This window comes from Meleagris gallopavo, chromosome 15 (assembly GCF_000146605.3).
Source record: "Meleagris gallopavo isolate NT-WF06-2002-E0010 breed Aviagen turkey brand Nicholas breeding stock chromosome 15, Turkey_5.1, whole genome shotgun sequence".
In the NCBI taxonomy this organism is placed as follows: Eukaryota; Metazoa; Chordata; class Aves; order Galliformes; family Phasianidae; genus Meleagris; species Meleagris gallopavo.
Genome location: NC_015025.2, coordinates 7,903,742 through 7,922,823, shown reverse-complemented (window position 1 = coordinate 7,922,823; position 19,082 = coordinate 7,903,742). Strand labels below are relative to the sequence as shown.

Here is a 19,082-nt window from a genome sequence, read left to right as displayed (position 1 = left end):
AAAGCAAGATGAAACCATGGTTATCATTTAGTTTTCAGTGTAAAGCGTGGAGTTTCTTATGGCTTTTCCATTCTTGTTTTCTTCTGGTCTGGTCACACAGCAAAGGATGATTTCAGACTGAAGTCTGCAGACAACTGGAGCCCATATAAGGTTTCTGAAGAAGTCAGTTTCACACATTCTTCATAGCAAACCCCGTAAGTGACACTGATAAAAAAATCTCTATATTCACTGGAAAATTTTGAGCTGTCCGTAAGTGAAAGCAGTTGAAATACACTTGGAAAGACATCAAAGTTTAATCCGAAGGCCCAAAAATGGTGGTTTTCTTTGTAGCCAAATATGATGAAGTAGCTGAGGCACTGACAAAGAAGTTTGTCACTAAACTATCTCAGAAGACTGTTTGGTGGAAAAATGACTGCCTTTGGGTCTAGAAATCATCTAAGATGAAACTGGGAATTAGATCTGTGAATGCTTTTTGGCTTTAAGAAACACTACGTAACCCCCAAATAAACATGGTATAAGAAGCAGAACCAAGCATGAATTCTATAAAGGGTGGTTTTGCTCCTCTAGTCTACTATTTGGCCATGATGATAAAAGCATAGATAGTGGAGAAAGATAAGACATTTGCATTTCAAAAAACAATTTACATTAGTCCAGGAAGGATATTGATTAATTTCTAAAGAACGTCAGGCACTCTGACAAACAAGCAGCACCATGTCACACTGTGTACCAAATGCTAGGTCACGTTGGAAGGAATGGATTGAACACCTCGCACAGTGGGAGCATTGCTGAGCTCCAAATGAACGGCACCCATAAAGGGAATGGATCTGGGCACACGCACGCAGCTAAATAAAGAGCAAGGCTGTCTGTGCCCTAAGAGTAGACAAAATGGCAATATGCCTCAGGTTGGGGTAGGAAATCTTACTGATGGGGCCCTAGTCCCCCAGGCCTTGCTTAGCTGTGATTGCCCTGTCCCAGAAGGCACACCATGGGATGGATGCAATATCCACAGCTGCTTAGAGCTAGCTGGGGAAAACAAGCCAGGCCTGGCAGTCAGGGCCCAGAGCACTGCTAGGCCTTGCTTCCAGGGAAGCAAAGTGCCAAGGAAGAATATAGAGAGATGTGCTGGGAGGCAAGTGGTTTGATCTCTGCTGCAAATGCAGGGCAATAGAGGAATCTACAGAATTAAAGGGCATTTTAAATTGATAATTGGCCTTTTATGGGAGTCACTGTTTATCAGCGGAACTCACTGTTACAGGATCGTAAGGGCTGAGAAGGCTTAAAAATCAGCTGTCTTCAAAGCTTTCATGCTATATCAAAACATTTATAGATTAAAGTTGACAGCAGTTTGACCTTGGGAAATATCTAACGTCCTAATTTTGACAGCCGTATGAGGATCTTGAAAGTACTGAAACATCAGTCCCAGGCACATGATGGTGCTGCAGTGAGATCAGTGAGAGAAAGACATGTTCAGCTCTTTCCTCACCTGAGACTTTGCTGCATGGCTGTGAGGAGCCCTGCCAGACAGCGTCCCTCTGGTTGGGGAAGAACAGAGGGTAAATGGAGTCAACCCTGAATAAGAACTAGAGGGCTGTGGAGGTCTGGAGGGAACTGCTGAAGTGCTGGAGCTGATTCACAGCACAGTTCATGGTTTCACTTCACTCTCCTCCAGTTGTTTGTCTATAAAAGGTTCATTCAAGCTTCATTTCTTAGCTAAAAGGATTGATAGCAACGATCTTTATCGTCTGGTCGGCTACTATTCCGATGAGTAAAATAGACAAGCACTGCCAGAGAAGAGCCTGCTCTGCATGCTATATTTGTAACAGTGAGAACACAAAAAGATATGCCTTTGGAATATAATTGCCTGATTTCTCAGATGTCCTTCTGGATCCAGTCCTGGCCGCTAATTCTCCTATCTCCAGTTTTAATCTCCAAATAATTCCAGTCAGGTACCCTGAGTTTTTGAATACAGGCACTGACGCTGCAAGTTTTTAGTGCTTGAAAGAAACATATCCTGGGAGTATTATTAATCACTGAAGTTATTATCCTGTAAACACAGGAAGGAGCAGAGGAGGCTGAACAGCTCCTTGTACCTGGTGCAAAAGCTGAGTGATCCAAGGAGCCTGCTCTCAGCTCATCCTCTTCAAAGCAGTGATGTGGCTTTGTTTAAAGCATCAAAGAGCCCAAACCCTCACCAGTGTGCAAGCAGAATCCTACACAGCAGCTGTCAGAGGTGCGCAGAAATGGCAACAGAAGGGACGATATCCTGTCCCCAGCCACCACTTCTTGGCTGGAGATGAACACATAACCTTGTTTAGAAAAGAACAAGAGCAACTATATTTGAATTCCAGTCCATGCTGGTTATTCAGTCTCTCTTCCTACCCTGAGGTACTGTACTGTATTTCCCCAGCAACCAACTCAAGCCATTTTCTCCTTCAGACAACCAGCACCCATAGGTATGGGTGATCCTCAAAGCAGCCCCTGTCTCCTATCACCTAAACACTTTTGTTGTAACATGTCCCAAAGCCCCAAACCTGCACCCAAGAGAGACCTTCTGGGTTTGTTTTGTGCTTGTCCCAGCAAAATATGGAGCTCTCTGTCCTCTTTTTTCCCCTTCTGATTGTAAGAAAAACAGCAACTGAAGGAGACCAAAGCAATCAAGCTGATGACCCAGAAGCAGCAGTGAGAACCAAGCAGTGTGCTGGGGCTGTGCATGCAGAGAGCTGAGATGGCACTTTCCTCAGCTCAGAGCACTGAAAAGGGGGCCAGAGTAAATGAAACCTATGGGCTGAAAAATGATGCTGAGAAGACTAGTTAGCTGCCTGCATTACATAGTGCTTGGTAACAGGAGTGATCACACACCAGCCAAGCAGTTAGGAAAACTGCCTTCTGCAAACAGATTAGATGTCTGCTCCTGAGCCAGTGTTTTTCCACTTCGTGTGTACCAAACTCCCAGATGCAACTGCAAAGGAGCAGATGGTTGCTGCTGGCCACAGCCAGGGAGCTTCTGTTCCTGGGGCTGCATTTGGGACACCCAGTTCAGGACTATTCTTACCTTCTTTAAGCTCAAGGAGGGAAGGTTTGGATCAGATGTCAGGGGGAAGTTCTTCACAGAGAGAGTGGTGAGGTGCTGGAACAGGCTACCCAGAGTGTGGATACCCCATCCCTGGAGGTGCTCAAGACCAGGTTGGACAAGCCCTGGGTAGCCTGGTTTAGTACCAGATCTGGAGGTTGGTGGCCCTTCCTATGGCAGGGGGTTGGAACTTGATGATCCTTGGGTCCCCCCAACCCAAGCTGTTCTATGATGCTTGCACTGTGGCTCCCACCCAAAAGAGCATCCAGGGAGTATTTGTTCTCCTGGACAAGCCAGAAATGGAGATAGAAGGCACAAAAAGTGCAGTGATGACAGAAGAAAAAAACAATAAATAGTGGCAGTCTGTAGGAATGAGCCAGGACACTCAGTGGTGCAGAACTCTTCAGAGGAAAAGCAGCAGGAGGAGGGAACCCAAAGTAAGCATCTCAGAAAGAGCTGGAGTAGCAAGACTTGGAGTGTGTGCCCCATTCTGCACAAAGCAAGGCCATGTGCACTCCTTGCTGGGGACAGCCTCAGAGCCAGTGCCAGCAGATGGCAGTCCTGGGTGGGCAGCCACCATGAAGATGCAGCAGACTGTTGTGCAAGAGGTACACTACAAACCGGTCACACAAGGAATGTGCACCATGAATCCCATCCAGACTGTCACTGAATGTAAGTCCTTCCCAGTCCCTGAGGAACACAGAGCCTCAGGGCAGAGTAAGGCCCTGATGCAGTGAAAACTGGAAGGCAAAAGCACAGCCATGCTCCTAAATGTGTGATGGTGACAGCTTGGTTACATCCACCCAGAGTGAGGCTCTATCGCAGCACTCTCCAAGGCTGTCCACTGCTGTGGAGTTTAATCCTTGACAAGAGATCCATCCTGAATTACTTTTCGGACCTGGTGAGCTGAAGGAGCTTTTAAGGCTCTGAACCTTCCATGAGGCGTTTCCAAGGACTCACTGCCATAGGTTGACCTTCAAAGACATGAGGTATAAACCCTGGTGGCTCAGGCAGGCAAAGAGGGAGCAAAACAGGAGAAAACAACAGCTGAACAATAAGATGTCAGTGAGGATGTGAGACCAAAAAACCCAAAAGTGAATATTCATGGAAAATAGGGCAAAGTGAAAAATAGATCCACAGAAAATGTCAAAAATGAGAGAAAGTTCCCATGAAATCTATTTTGTATACAAGGCAAATTCTAAGAAAGCCACATTTGGGCCATGCAACATAGACTTTCTTCTAGCTAGAAAAACAATCACGCACCAAATATTGACTCACTGCTGGAAAAGCAAAATCCACATAACTTTCTGTTATGGGCGGTAAAAATCTGGGAATCTGCTGATGCCAGGAAAACATCTCATGAGGCTCAGGGGAAGCTCATCCCAGTATAGTTGGACCCGGTGGGAAACTGGCATTGGAAAAAGGAGGATGAGGGTTCGTTAGATCCCAGGCACGCAAAGAAGTGTGCAGCAGCCTCAGCAAAACTGTGCACCTCTCCCTCTAGGGGTCATGGTGACTTCACAGAACGAGTGTGCAGGGCCAGGCCTCGGTGCTGAGCTGTCTGTCCCTGAGGATAGGCTTCAAAGAGACGTCACTCTGTGGCTTCTGACCATCTTCAGCCCAGCAAACAGCACAGAAGGAGCTCTGGGGCTTTGCTGCTCCACTTTGCTCAGTGCTGTGGTGGTGCTGAACTGCTTCTTGTGTGAGAGCCAAGGCCGTGCAGTGCCCACGGCAGGAGCAAGGTGATTTTTCCGTGAGTGAGAAGAGTTTTATTGGACTCACCATCCTCACAGGGAGCACGGGGTTGAGGAGCCGCAGCCACCTCTCCTGCTTGACTCCCAAGCCCTCCCAAACCCTGGGGACATGCTGCCAATATTTTCGGGGTCACAAGTCACCCTCTGTGGCTGACAGCTGTTCTGGCCGCCCAGCAGGCAGTAGCTGAAGGAAGCTATTAATTTCCTTTTCCATTGAAGTTTAAAAAAAGAAAAATCTCATCTTGCAACCATGACCAAGAAAGGAGGCAACAGTACAAGGCAAATAAACAGTCGTTAATGTGCTTCAGGGAGATGTTTATGTTTCATTCTGGAAAAATCAGGCTATCAGCAGTGCAGTGCTGGGGACAGGCTGATTGCTGGGGTAGATGGCCTGGATGGAGCCAGGTCCTGCCACTGCCCGCCCGTGCAAGGGGACAGACAGACAGCGCCCAGCTGTGTTGGCCCCGCAGCCTGACAGCAGAGCCTCCCCTGCTGTGTCACTCTCTGAGTCCCCATGAAGCAAATGCACCAGGGTTGGAAGGGCAGTGGGACTGGAAGTCCAGGGCCATGTGTGTGAGCAGACCAGAGGCTGCTGAAGAGAGTCCTACTTGCAGCAAAATACCATACTCCACACACCCATCTTCCGGGTGCTAGGACCCGCTCAGGCAATATTTATCCCCTTGGAGATGAAGTGATAAATGGTGACATCTGTAGCTCTGATCTGTGTAACCCGAGTCAAATAAAATCCATCCCCAAAGGCCAGACTGAGATTCCTTCCTAGGCTTTGTTTGTTTGCAGCTCATGCCTGACTCCCTGCAGCCAGCCGGGCTTGGATTTCCTTTCATAACCTGGGTGCACAGCTCATGGAGAAGATCGTTTTGCTGAACTCTCAGAGAATGAGTTGCTGCACCAAGCCACATTGCAGCAAGTGATTCCCTGCGAAGGCACTGCTAAGCCCCAGAGTGAATTTAAAGAGAAATTTGCAAAGGACAGTGCTTGGATCATTTTGAAATAGCCAGTGGTTTGCCAAAGGGAGGCAAAACTCATGGTCCTGACCAGCAGCATTCACTGAACTACTGTCTTTGCCTCAAGAGTCTCTAGGCTCCAACCTGCTCAAATTTTCCTTCAGATAAGTTTTTCTGCACAGGCCCCTTTGCTCACAAAACCTGACCTAAGCCCACAGTGCGCTTTTTCCATATCCTGCTCCTGCTCACTTGCAGTGTTGTTGTGTTTCAGTGACGAGCAGAATAATCCCCGCGCATAAATTATATTTATAGCATACCACTGGATCTTACGGGATGAAAAATACTGCAGCAATGTAAGTTATTATTTTTTCCATCGGTCCAGAGCAGTGAGTTGAGTCCCCTTTAGGAACGTCTTCTCCATAGTTAGGAAAATGTCACGGTGACTGTTTATCTTAATCAGTGAGTCTGGAGCTGTGAGTCCCGTGAGCTGCCCATGGCCAACTTCTAGCATCCCCAGATTGATTTAGCAGCAAGCAAAGGACGGAGGGAGGGTCGTGTCACACCAGCCCACCTGCCATTTGTGGAAGAAGGTAAAGGCAGATAAAGCTGCTATGCTGTCACTTTGCAAGGATGGTGCTTTGCCTGTGCTAATGGTAGGAAGGCAGTGGGGCTGCCTGTGCCTGCGGGACAAGCGTTCATGTCAGGAGGACGGGCCACACTGAAGACTTTGTCTTTGTTTAGGTCACACATTCAGAAAGCTGCTGAGAACAAAGTAAAGAGATAGAAATATCCTGAGCAGACAGGATCGTACTTGCATGTTGCTTTCTCATTTGTTTGTTTTGTGGGATTTTTTTGTTTGTTTTTGTTTTTCCTGCCATAATAAACAGCTTCTGGAAGCAAAAGGTGGAAAAACAAACCTGCAAAGTGCAAAAACAAAGAGCAAACATGGGCATGCTCAGTTCCTAGCTGTGGGAGGCTGCTGAGATGAGCTGTCATCGCCCCGGCCAGGAGGGGCACGTGGTGGGGGCAGATGGCCTTTCCAGATCAGCTAGCAAATGGCCTGATGGGAAAAGTCGGGTCTTTTTGACTCAAGATTGTGTGAAAAGACCCTCAGGATGTGGCTCAGAGATTGGCATGACCATGGCCCCCTCAGGTCCCTATGTCTTGCCAGGCACCAAGCAGTGTGGATTTCTCACCGGCGCCTCTGCAGATCCAGATCCATGTGCCACAACCCCTACGGTCCCTGTTTCAAGCTGTCCAGTGCCTCCCTGCCAGCTCCACACTTCACTACTGCTCTTTGGAGAACAGCATGCTGAGAAGCAACCTCACCTCAGTGATCCACGAGGCCTTGCTTGGCTCATACAGATGTGTTCAAACATGATTTGTACCCCTTGATTTCACTGCTATTTGTCAGACCACGATAACTACCTCATTAAATCCACCTCTGCCTTGACAAAGCATTGTCAGGAAGACTGCAGATGTCAGTTTTGTCTCTGGGACAGCTTAATCTGCCTTCATTCTGTAGCTGGCACGGAATAATAAAGCTCCCCAGCTCAGATATGTTCTGCAAAAGGTCGCATCCTACGCAGTAGCACCACTATGGGAGGAGAAGGGAGCTCCTGTCCCTCCATCAGATGCGGTGTTCCCCTGGTCCTGCCCTGATGACAGAAGGACAGAGGGAGCATCAGCCCCAGCTGAAAATCCAGAGCATCACCAAGGCTGGGTGATTCCTGCTGCTGCTTGGAGTGCATTCCTCAGGTCTCTCCTTCTCCCTGTTGCTTGCATCTGTGCATGCTCTGGAGGGTGCTGCTGCAAAGGCTGGGGACCATGCTGAAAGAGCACTGCTGCCCTGCCTGTGCACATCTGCCTGGGTGTTGCGTGCATGACGTTGGTGGAGTCAGGCAGAAATTGGGATCCCCTCATACATAAAATGTTGATGAAAGAAAAGAAAGGAAGACAATCTTGCCAAATTTTACTGTGGAACACATTGCCATTTCAATATTCAAACTGAAAGATATTAATGAAAATAGCTTTTCCCCCAGTATTTCTGTAAATGCTTCCTACGCATAAGGATGCACCTTTCCCTTTGGAAGACTGGCAACACTGAATTTAGCAAAAATTATACTTTTTTCAATGGAAAATATTTCATCGAGTGCATTTACTTTTCACTGCACACTGAAGTTCCATGCACTCAGTGAAATATTTTCCACTGTGACAGCCAATTGCTGTTCTAATAAAGAGTGTTCCAAAGGAACTACAAGCTGTGGTACAGTTGTTGCAGGGAAGCTGCTGCCATAACCCGGAGCCATTTGCTTTTGCAGTGGTTTCGATCAGCTTCTCAGAGATGGGGCAACATGCTCTCTGCTTTTCACACAGCTTCGATTTGCTGCTCAGCTCTGCAACATTTCTCAGTGTTGCAAAGGAGGTGTCCTCTGCAATGCTGCCACTTTTGCTTTGATCTGCTTTTGCTAATGTTAATTGCCCAGAGAATAATTAATTAAAGCTTCTCATTGGTAATATGGTGCTCGTGAGACCTGCCTGAGCACTGGTACTGGGTTTGTTACAGCCCTACATCACACCTGACTGTGGTGACACTGCAGCTCAGGGTTTCTGGCATTGTCCCCTTCCCAAAGGGACCTTTTCCTCATCATTATTAGTGCAGGAACAATGGCAGAGCTGCTGCTCCAGAAGGACTCGTGATCTTTCCATACCCAGATGGACAACAGTGACTTTGAGTGGGTCTTTCTGACTCTGTTTCTCAGAAATACATGGCTGGTTCCTCCATCTGCCCTGGACAACCTCAAGGTGGGTTACCATCCTCTGCTTGGGAGCTCCTTTCTCTGAAAACCACCAAAAACCCAACGGTACAGTGGGGAAGGGACTGTTTGCCGGTCAGGGACTTTAAGGTGACACACTCTGTTTCTACAGTGGCACCATGGAGCAGAAAACTCAACTTCTACACCATTTTTAGGAAGTTGCTCCCATGCAGCCCCTGTATCTGCAAGACATGGAGCTTCTTGGAGTCCAGTAGACACTTCAGCTTCAAGGTACTATCTCCTTGTGAAGAACGCTGCTTTTTCTCTGCAAAGTTGGTGTTTCAGTGAATATTTAATTTAATGAAAGCCAGCAGAAGTAGCAATGTACAGTCAGCCTATGGCTCACCCACAGGAGACGGGATCACGTAAGAAAACACGTGTAACACATGTAGCCCCTCATTAATTTTGCAGGACTGAGTACATTGCTAGATGTGGACTGAGCTCAATTGCTTCATTTTTCCCTGTGCACAACCAAGCAGAACTAATCTCTGCCAGATTTGGGTTTCTTACAGTTTAATTCCTCCAGGGGAAGCATGCGAACATTTCTTATCAGAAACTCAGAAGCAGAGTGAGAAATAACCCTCACATTTATCACTGAATGCTGAATCCTGAGCCAAGTACATTCACTATGGCTTAAAATGCAGTAGTATCTGGCTTAGAAGGAAATTTGATGCTGCTGGGCGTTCTTCTGTCCTTTGTCCTGCACTTTTTGTCCCTGCATCCCCATGTCTTTCTTCTTTGTACAAACTTATCCCTCACTCCAGGGCAGTGCTGCAAAGGAGATTAACATGGAAACTGGGTGCTTGCCCTCAGTGGATAACAAATTTTGGGAAGAATGCAGCTTATGGGAGAAGGAAATCACCCACACGCTGTGGGTTTAGTGAAACATTTCCCCTCCTAGATTTCCCTCCCACTCGCTACTAAAGGTGCTGCAGTTCTTTTGCTCTGACATATTTGCAAGAAGCCTTTCTGCCTGATCTTTTAGAACTATCACTTTTTTATTTTGAAACTTGATATTGTTTTTTTTGTTGTTGTTGTTTTGTTTTTGAGAAAAATGGTGAAAAAGAATGAATGCTCTCCAAATGAACTAAATAAGTCTCTTTGTTTTGGGTTTAGTTCATCTTCTTTGCTGTTGCTGTTCTGCAATGCAACTTTGGGAAAAATGCTCTCCTTGGCCTGAGCTAATTTGTTTTCCTCTGATTTTTGTTTGTTCACCAATGAAACTGAAAAATCAGCTGATCCTAGAGCTCTATTTGCTGCACAAAGCATATTTGCTAATGAGCTGGAAGTGCTCCTTATTCAAACAGCAAGAAACGTCCAAGAGAGCTCAAGAGGAACAGCACCAAGGCAGAGCTAGATTTAGTTCAGAAGCCCTTGTCTTGTTCTTTTATGTAAGGTTCCATCTTTTTCAGAAGATTGACACGTCTATGATTTAGAAATGGCAAAGGCTGTTCCCTAAGAAGCAGGCTTGAGCAGGGCAATACAAACCATCTGATGCGCCAAGGGTGGTCCCCTGGTCCTGGCAGTATCATCACACCTGTGAGTGCAGAAGCAGCAAGGGCTGACAGGGAGGTGGAAAAGGCCACAGTCAGCCCCAACAACTGAGGCACTCTATGAGAGGGTTTTGGCTCTGTTTTCTTTTTACTCCTAATGAACCCTTGGTCCTGGTGGAAATGAGCTCAGTAGTACAATGCTTCCTGTGGTCTCCTGCCAAATGAGAGGCACCCATCCCATCGCCCTGTCCCCAGCTAGCTGGGGTGCTGCAGGACACTGCCTGGGGACAGCAGCCACCACAGGGCACCCAGCATCCCTACTGGGACCTGGCCTGGATGGCCCCTCTAGCTCAGGAGACTGGTGCAAGCACACCAGCTCTGCACCACAGCCCAATGTAGCAGCTGTGCACATCCCTGGAGCCACAGGGAGCATCCAGCTGAAAAGCAGCACCTCACATTGACAGCCCTAATCCGTGCTTGATTACAGTGTCTCTTCCCGTGCTGCCCAGGGCTCTGCCAGCAACCCTGAAAACACAGTAAGCGTGTCTGTGCTTCCTCCCTGTGGACAGCCATATTCCTGAGGCATTTCCCAAAGGAGCACTTTCCATTTTCCTAAATCACTGTAATGAATTTGAAAGTAATCTCCCAGACAGCCTGGAGCAACTAAGTCCTTTCAGCCACCTTGAATTTGAACTCAGACATGACTTATAGCTGCAACAGATAGCAAAGGTGGAGAACTGGTCCCTCTCACCTAGGCAACGTCCTCCTCTTCCTGCCCACCAGCACATAGTTTCACCTCCAGCCCTTGGGAACTCGTTATGATGAACACAGTGTCTTATCTCTGGCCTGAGGATTTCTGCTTATTTCTGCCTATGGATGGGGAAATGAGAGGGAACAGTTCATTACCTTAATCTTTCCCAATGAACCTGTAAACTGCTGGGTGTGGGAGGGTGGAGGAATGAGGTCAGTGCCTTCTGGGCCATGGAGAAATTCCTTTGTAATTCTCCGGGTCCCAGGAACATTACAGTCCTTATCCTGGAGCACCTTTTCCAGAAGGAACAGCATAAACAGTTCAACCTTAATCTCAGCGATGCGCATTATTAGACTAAACCAGGCTGGCATCCATTTGATATCTGTCCAAGATGGACTCTCTCTCTTCTGTTTGAAAGACCATTAAAGTACTCTTTTCCGGGTTGTAAATAGAAGGAAAGGAATTCCTTGCTGTTGAACTCTCTTGCCAAGTCAGCAACAAGCACAAGGGAGGCGGCTGAGAAAGCGCAACAAACAGAGGTTAAACTTTTTGCAGACGGAGGCTGGAAATGGCTAAACCAGTACTGACTGCTATGGCCTCACTTTGTATTAGCCTCTGAACTGCTGTCTTGCATCCAGCTTGCTGCAGGAGAGGGAGCAAGACAAGGAGAAAGGAACAGAAACATCAAGAGAGAACAACTGATCAACAACAAGGCAGGAAGAGACTGGATGCAAAGTATTGTTACCCCAGTTTCGCTGCTGATCCACTCCATCTATCAACCCCACTACCCTGTCCCTGGTCAGACAAATGACGGTCGCTTCAGTAAAGGGAGTTTCCTTGTCCCCTGCACTGCGTGTCCTGCTGCATGCAGCAGGGTGCATGTCTGTGGTCACTTAAAAGCCCGTAGAGTCACTGCTAATGGTGGGTCCTACATGGTGAAGAACTTCCTGATCATCTCCTTCTCTCTTTTCCTCTGGTACAATCCCAGCTGGACATAAACCTGACTGGAAAAAGGAGCTAGCTCAAAAAAATGCATGTGCAGAATGGTGCTACAAATACCTTTACTCTTCATATGCAAGAGGAATGGAGAAAAATTAATACATGGATGACAGGGCTAATGTTTTGTAACGGCTGTGCGAGTGGTGAAGGAGCTGATGTTCACTGGAGCCCATACCTTCAGCCTGACACATCTGTGATGACAGGTAGCAGCTTTTCTTTTTCTTCTGCCAAAAAGAGTGGAATAAAAAGACCTACATTCTTCCAGGGCGTGGTGGGTGACACCACATACAGCATCAGTGCCTCAGCAGCACCAAGTTCTCATGGCATTGCCCAGTGTCTTTCCAGCTGTAGCATCAGGTGATAGTATCTCCTCTGCCTCACCGTGTGCTGCCCGAACACCACAGCATGACTCTGACTGCTCCCAGACCTCAGCTGCTCTGCAGGGAGGAGATAGACGGTCTTGGCTTCAGCTCTGCATTTCTAACTGATGTTGGCAGTGCTGTTGTATAATTGTTTGGGTTTTTTTTGGTGGCTTTTTGTTATTATTATTATTTTTTTTTAAGATACTCATTTGATACATTTATTTTAAAAAGTCCCTTCCCTATTTTATTTGCTGCTTCCACAGAGTTTAAGCTGAAAAGTGGTCAAGCAGGGTGGGTCACACATTGACCACCTCCCAGGGCTTGCCAGGCTGAGATTTACTGTTGAAAGACATTGATTGAGACCCCTCTGTGATTCTGAAGCTGCAATGCTTGCACATGATGAGGTTTGAGGCAAGGGCTGCTAGATTTAACTCTGTTGTCTGACAGCCTCTTCCACAGTAGCAAGGAAGGTACCAGGCTCAGTCCCTTTCTTACAGCCTGCTGCAGCCTGGGATAACCCATGTAAAAGCTACAGGGACCATTTCTCCCTCAAACTGCCCATCATCCAGAGCAATGAGAGGCTCACCCAAGCTTTTATCTTAGTGGCCCTGTTATAATTAATGCAGGCAAAAAAACCCAAAACATTTAGTGATGACACACCATGGCCTCTCAGTCTGGAGAGCACTGGGCTGTCCACAGAGGCAAGGGAGATAGATGCTGGCACCAACCACCTCACAGCACTGCCACCATTTGCTGTCCCTGCGTCAGCTCTAGTGGGGCAATGATTTGCCATGAATTCATAAGCCTGCTGTGCTGAGGAGCCCCCCGGCACCAGGGAAGCTTTATCCCTCAAGTGTGAAATTACTGCACCCAGGAAATTAAGAAGGAAAGTTAATTCATGCTGTAGCTTCGCTATAGAAAGATAATTCCTGTTTCCTCGGTGCAAAATGCTCCAGGCATACTAATGGCCCTTGAGCATAGCTGCTGCTCTGAGAGTTGTGTTTTCTTTGGGAATGACGACGACAGACTGAACTGCCCCCCTGGACACAAGCTGGTGGCTGCTATGAGCCTACTTGGAGTGGAAGTGTCACTGTTGCTCAAGAATACTCTCAATCAGATGTTTCTCACATTTCATAGGAAATTAAAAAAAATTGTAACAGGTGGAGATGCTCATTTGCATAACAGGTATCTTTACTCAAACACTTTTGAATGAGCAGATAAAGACAGATGAGATGCTGCCTTGGCACATTTTTCTGCACTTTTCTTTCATTACTATTGGTACAGATTAAACAGGGACTTGGTTCTTCCCTTGCTCCCACTGTTCCCTCTTATTAAATACCAAAAAAGTAGAACAAAAAGCCACTGCATTCAGCATGTTTCCTATCAGATAAGACACAATTACAGTCAAAGCAGGAACAGAGATGGCAGCACAGAAGAAATACTTCACCAAAGGCAGCAAAGTCTCAGCCCCTTTGGGGACTGAGAAAAATGGAGAGAAAAGCCAACTGCCCAGCTTTGCTATCAACACTGCTGAATTATGTTTGAATTATAATGAATAACTGCAATATATTACTGCCAGTCATGTGTGGGTTTTGTTTTGGTTTTTTTTCCCCACAAAATTACCCTACTGATAGTTTGGTCTGGTTAGAAAGAATAATTCCAGTTCAAAGGGACTTCTGGAGGTAACTTGTCCAACCCTGAACACAAAGCTGTTTGAGAAAAAGAGTACTCCTATAGGGAACTAAACTGGGAATAAAGTCAAGTTTCAGCGTGAAATAGAAACAGAACATCTCACTTGGGGTTCCTGCAGCCAAAAGCCTATGCAAATAATAATTGTTGCATATTAAAGGAATGAATGCTCAATTTCTTGCTTGGTTAGCGATGCTCTTCACAGAAAACTGAGTACTTACATTGACTGATGCTCAGATCAGATCAGCCTCCCATCTCTGTGCCCAGCAGCACACAGCTGCCTCCCAATCCTGCTGCTCAACATCCTTTTCTGCAGCATCCAGAGCTGCTAAAGTCTGGCAAAAGCAAGTGCCTTCTCAATAGCCATCTCTCTCTCTCTCAGCAAGATGCCCATCCTGAGAATCACTCTTCAAAAAACCAAAAAAACAACACCAAAAAAAAAACCCACCACAACAAAACAAACACAACCACTGCCACAAAAAAAACACAAATCCAAGAGTCAAGTTTCTGTGATGTCCACTCATCTCTGTCCTCCAGACAAAAGAAGTGTTATGAACTTCCTACACACTCAGCAGAGACTTGTAAGGCCATAAGGTCCAAACCCAACCCATCCCACCATGCCCGCTGACCACATCCCTCAGTGCCACATCTCCACAGTTCTCAGACACCTCCAGAAATAGCGACCCCATCACCTCCCTGGGCAGCTGTGTCAGTGCATCACCACTCTGAGAAATTTTTCCAAACATCCAACCTTATCCATATATGCATGTTAAAGTATGAAAAAAAAAAAGACTGCAAATTATCATTACACTGGAAGCATACATATTTGTCCTAATGGTCATCTGATATTTACTAGAAACAAACTCAGTTTGTCAAGAACAATCTTTTTAAAGCAAACTCTGTATTAGCAGGTGTGGTAGAAAGAAAAAAAAAACCTTTGGGAACTCAAAAAATTGCTGAGCAATGATTGCTAAGCCAGCAGATAAGGATATTTTGGTGCGAAGAGTGGGTAGAATAAATATACATACATATGGCCCCAGTTATTTAAGGTCTTAGCTTATTTGTGAATTGTTTGGCATTTTATATATAGCACACGGTATTTAAAAATAGTCAGCTTCTATCAGTAGATCCCACACAGTTGTGTCTGGAAGCAGCCCAGATATTTGCCAGTTTGTATTATAAGGATGGACTAGGTTATCTCAGAGAGCACCTGGACAGTCATGGCCAGCAAATATTGCTTTACTGATGGTGACTGTTGTCAACATTAACAAGAGCAGATGGAATAATGGAACATTTACGTACACATTATCTGATGCAAAATGTGCAATCTCCATCTGACCACCTCTTGGTTTACAAATCAAGTTGGCTACAGTCTGAACCAAATTGTTGGGGAAATACTATCTGACGAAGACATGCCAAAACACGTATTATTCTCCTAGTGAGTACATTCCACCACCGTATCACTCCACTACTATGTCACTGCATGTTTCTGGCACTCTAAAAGGTTATTATATTAATATTATATTTAATTATACTGCATTCTGTTCTTAAAAAATAAAATAGATGATGAAAAGCAACAGAGGTCAGCATCTATTCTTCCACCATAAATGTTACCAAGTCATAAAGAAATCAAGACACCCATCATAAATATATGGCATAAAAGAGCCTTACTACCGGTCCATCAGAACTGGGACCCAAACCCCTGTGTACAGGAGTGAGAGTCTCTTCCCTAAACAGTTTATACAAGTGCTGCAGTTATGTACACTGTGGCAGGAGGAGAAAGGAAATGGGGAATAAATTCTAGTTTTCCATCCATCTCATCCAACCAATCTCTCTCACAATATTGTTTTCAGAGGTGATTGATTGGAGCATGGTGAAATATGCCAAAATGCCATGGTTCTGCCTTCAGACACCATGGGAATTTGGTTCCTGTTGACAAGTTGCAAGCCATTAGCACAGACAGTCTGCTTAGAAAGAAAAAACATCCTGGCCCCGGATGATTGTTCTCTGAAAAAAATAAAGAGCCATTAAAATAATTGAGCTCCTAATTTAGTTGATCAGAAGCAGCAGCGTGTGTTTTCCACACTCGGACAGAATGTCCTACTTTGCAGAGGAGGGGACACTCGTCGGCTAAGCCCCATGTGAGCCCCAGAGCAGCAGAACAGGTCAGCACGGCTTGGGATGGGCGATGCATCCTGTCCTCAGTGCCTTGGTTTCAGTCAGCAGCCAGCACCAAGGCTCAGGGAGCCAGCTGCCAAAGGCAACAGCAGGGCTGAAGCACACTTGTAGAAATAATAAATCCTCTGGGCCTCAGTTCTGTAAGACAGGAAACGTGGGTGATTTTGTGACAGCCTTTGGGCAGCTGCTGCTGGTCCTTCAGGACATCTTTTCTCTGGGTGCTCATGGTTACCCCACCGCTAACAGGTGGTGGTGCTGCCAACGTGAGGCTGGAATGTTTGCTTTTGCACAAAGCAACCAGGCTCTGGCCAGAAATAACGGCTTTTTACCATCCAGAAATGCTCTGCATTTAGGAGAAAAGAGGAAAATTAAAAATAAGAACCTCGGAATCTCAAGAGCTAGAAGAAATGAACAGCTGCCGCAGTTGTGCTAGCAGCAATCACAAGCCACCCTCAGCTGACAGTGATACTGCTGCATGGGGAGCTCTGCTAGCAGCAGGCTCTGCGCAGAAGCAACAAAAGCCCTTTGGTCACCCAAACACCAAAGCTGGAAAAATCAAGCAATGCGTTACAAGAACGTGCAGCCTCTTTCTGGGGGTGGGCTGCAGTCAGCCCCTTGTTCACAGCTGGGGACCGCCATCCCCGCATGCCTGCTCTCACAGGAGGAGCCCTAAGGCCAAGCTCCCAGTGCAGCTCCAGTTTGCTGGAAGTCACTTGTCCAGGCTGCACTACAGAACAGGATCTACAACGCAATAAGCAGCTTCCTGAGATTGAGTTAGCACCTTGCCATCACTCCGATTATTAATATACACAGGGAGCAGGTTTATTGCTGTGTATACTGCAGACCGATAAAGATTATCACTTAATTAATTCACAACTGGTGTGTTGTTAGGCTTGAGGCCAAATGCTCTATTTTATCAGCATGAATAAACACTCTAGAGTCATTTCTCCGTAAGTCTATCTCAAACTGGCTTCTGAAGTCCAATCTGTAGAAAGAAATGAGCTTGAAAGTGAAATAACAAACACCACCTCCCTCAGGGTGGTAACAATTCTTGCACGACGCTGCACCATTCCAACATTTGTCAGGGGGTTCAGGGTGTTCATCACCCAGCAACGTTACCTCTCTGCTAGAGTTTCTCCTCCAGCCCCACCATCCACATCCTGCTTTACGGTGCTTGCAGGGAACCAAGCATCTTTCCCACCAACATCCAGGAACACCCTTGTCTGTCCAGTTTCTGCCTCGCTTTCTCAGCAGGGTGGTGTGGCTTCTCTTGCACTCAGTTTGTGAGTACAGCTGCTGAGAATTTTGAAGAGAGCAGACAGTTGTAACTAGATACACAACACAGGAATAGGAGCTGATGATGAGGACGCAGTTCAAAAGGAGACAGGATTCTGGGAGGGCTAGGCAGAATCCATTTATCTTTGTGTAAAAGGCAGAAAGTTCCCACTTTCAGTTGAAAACAATATCAAATGTTACTTCCCTTAGAGCACTGCCCATCCTGACACCAGGACGGACGATAGACTTGCCAGCAAAAAGGAAATAAATTCACAAGTAAGGAAAGGCTACATAACGCAATCAATAGTGCAACAATGAGAGCAGAATAGCAAGGCAGCAGCAAGCAAGGAGTTACTCAAATGCAACAGCCCCAGGCACAGAAACAAAGCAAAGAAGCCATTTACCTTTGGAAGACACAGGGATTTCCAGCAAGACTGCCTACCCTTAAATGAGGTCTGGGAAGGGGTGGATGCTGGCTCCATCCCCTTCGGTCATTCAGCCGCATTGCATGCACCTGAGCTCCCCTGGGCTGGCCCTGCCTTCTCACCAGGTGCTCAATCACTGCTACAGGCTGTGACTTAGCATTTCTGCTGCAGGCCAGGACCTGTTTGATACTACAGTGCTGCCAGGTGGGTGATATTTAAGGCTAATTTCACCTAAGAACAGCCAATAGCAGCACAGTGTCTTCCCTGTGCTGACTCATGTTGCTAGGCTGTATTCTTGCTGTTCAAGGCTATGCCCATAAGGAGCTGTATGGCACAGAGCATTGGAGGAGAAGAAACTTCGCACCTTCCTTTAGTATAGAAGTACCAGGGTGTGTATGACTTATTTCAGCTCTTTTTTCCAGGAAGTCACTCTCCTGGCAGCACAGTGAGGTGCTCCAGGAAACTGGGAGAAAACCTCTGTGTGATAAATAGCATTGGAACACTTTAGAGACTTGGCACCACCCCCAGCTTCTCCTACATGCAGAGGCTCTTTCACTGAAGATGCTCAAGCACCACGAAGGGATGCTGTTCCAGTACCTGCCTGGGTGCATTGAGGGATCCTCATGGGGCAGTTGCAGATTCGTGGAGCAGCCATTACCTTGAGGCATTGGAGCACTAGGGGCAGAGGTGTGCCTCTGGGCTAATGGGGTTTCGCAGCAGTGCTTCACGGTCTTACAAATCAGCCCATAATTTATTAGGGGAAGAGAACTTGGACCACTGTGGAACTGGCTTCTATATCTTAAACAAATTGTTTGAAGAAAAGCAACGTGTCTCATCTTTGCATTGGAAAGCATCCCAGCACAAGGTCTGTTTGCCTTGCTTTGGCAACTGTGGCTGAAAAAAAACTTGTGAAGGGGAGCAGCAAAAAAAAATAAATGATTTGGAGCAGCCTGGTCCGGCTGACACCTCCATCTGTCTGGCAGGTCGGGCCACACTGACCCATTCCACTGCACAGCTGCTGCCCTGGGACATGGAGGGATGGCTGAGGCACAACAGAGTCAGACCAGATGTAGAATTCAAACCCTGACACCAGCAGTGGATAGACTTATAGTTGACTGGTGAGGTTGTCCTGGAGAACTCAATATTTTGAGACCACAGATGTTGATTTACCCACTTCATTTCTAGAGATGAGTTTTAATTTGTACAACTGGGTAAATTCAGGCTTCCCTCTTCCACATTTTCCTTTAGAATCACAGAATCATTAAGTTTGGAAAAGACCACTAAGATCAGCTAGTCCCACCACCA

The 19,082-nt window shown here is 46.5% G+C and overlaps 1 long non-coding RNA gene across 1 annotated transcript; it reads right to left on the bottom strand.

The window, feature by feature from the left end:
* Nucleotides 1-14,359: 14,359 nt before the first annotated feature.
* On the bottom strand, nucleotides 14,360-18,567 carry LOC109370076. Its single transcript, XR_002119873.1, has 3 exons — nucleotides 17,757-18,567; nucleotides 17,197-17,373; nucleotides 14,360-16,420 (listed from the first exon to the last, which is right to left on the bottom strand). It is a non-coding gene; the product is annotated as an uncharacterized LOC109370076 (long non-coding RNA).
* Nucleotides 18,568-19,082: the final 515 nt, after the last annotated feature.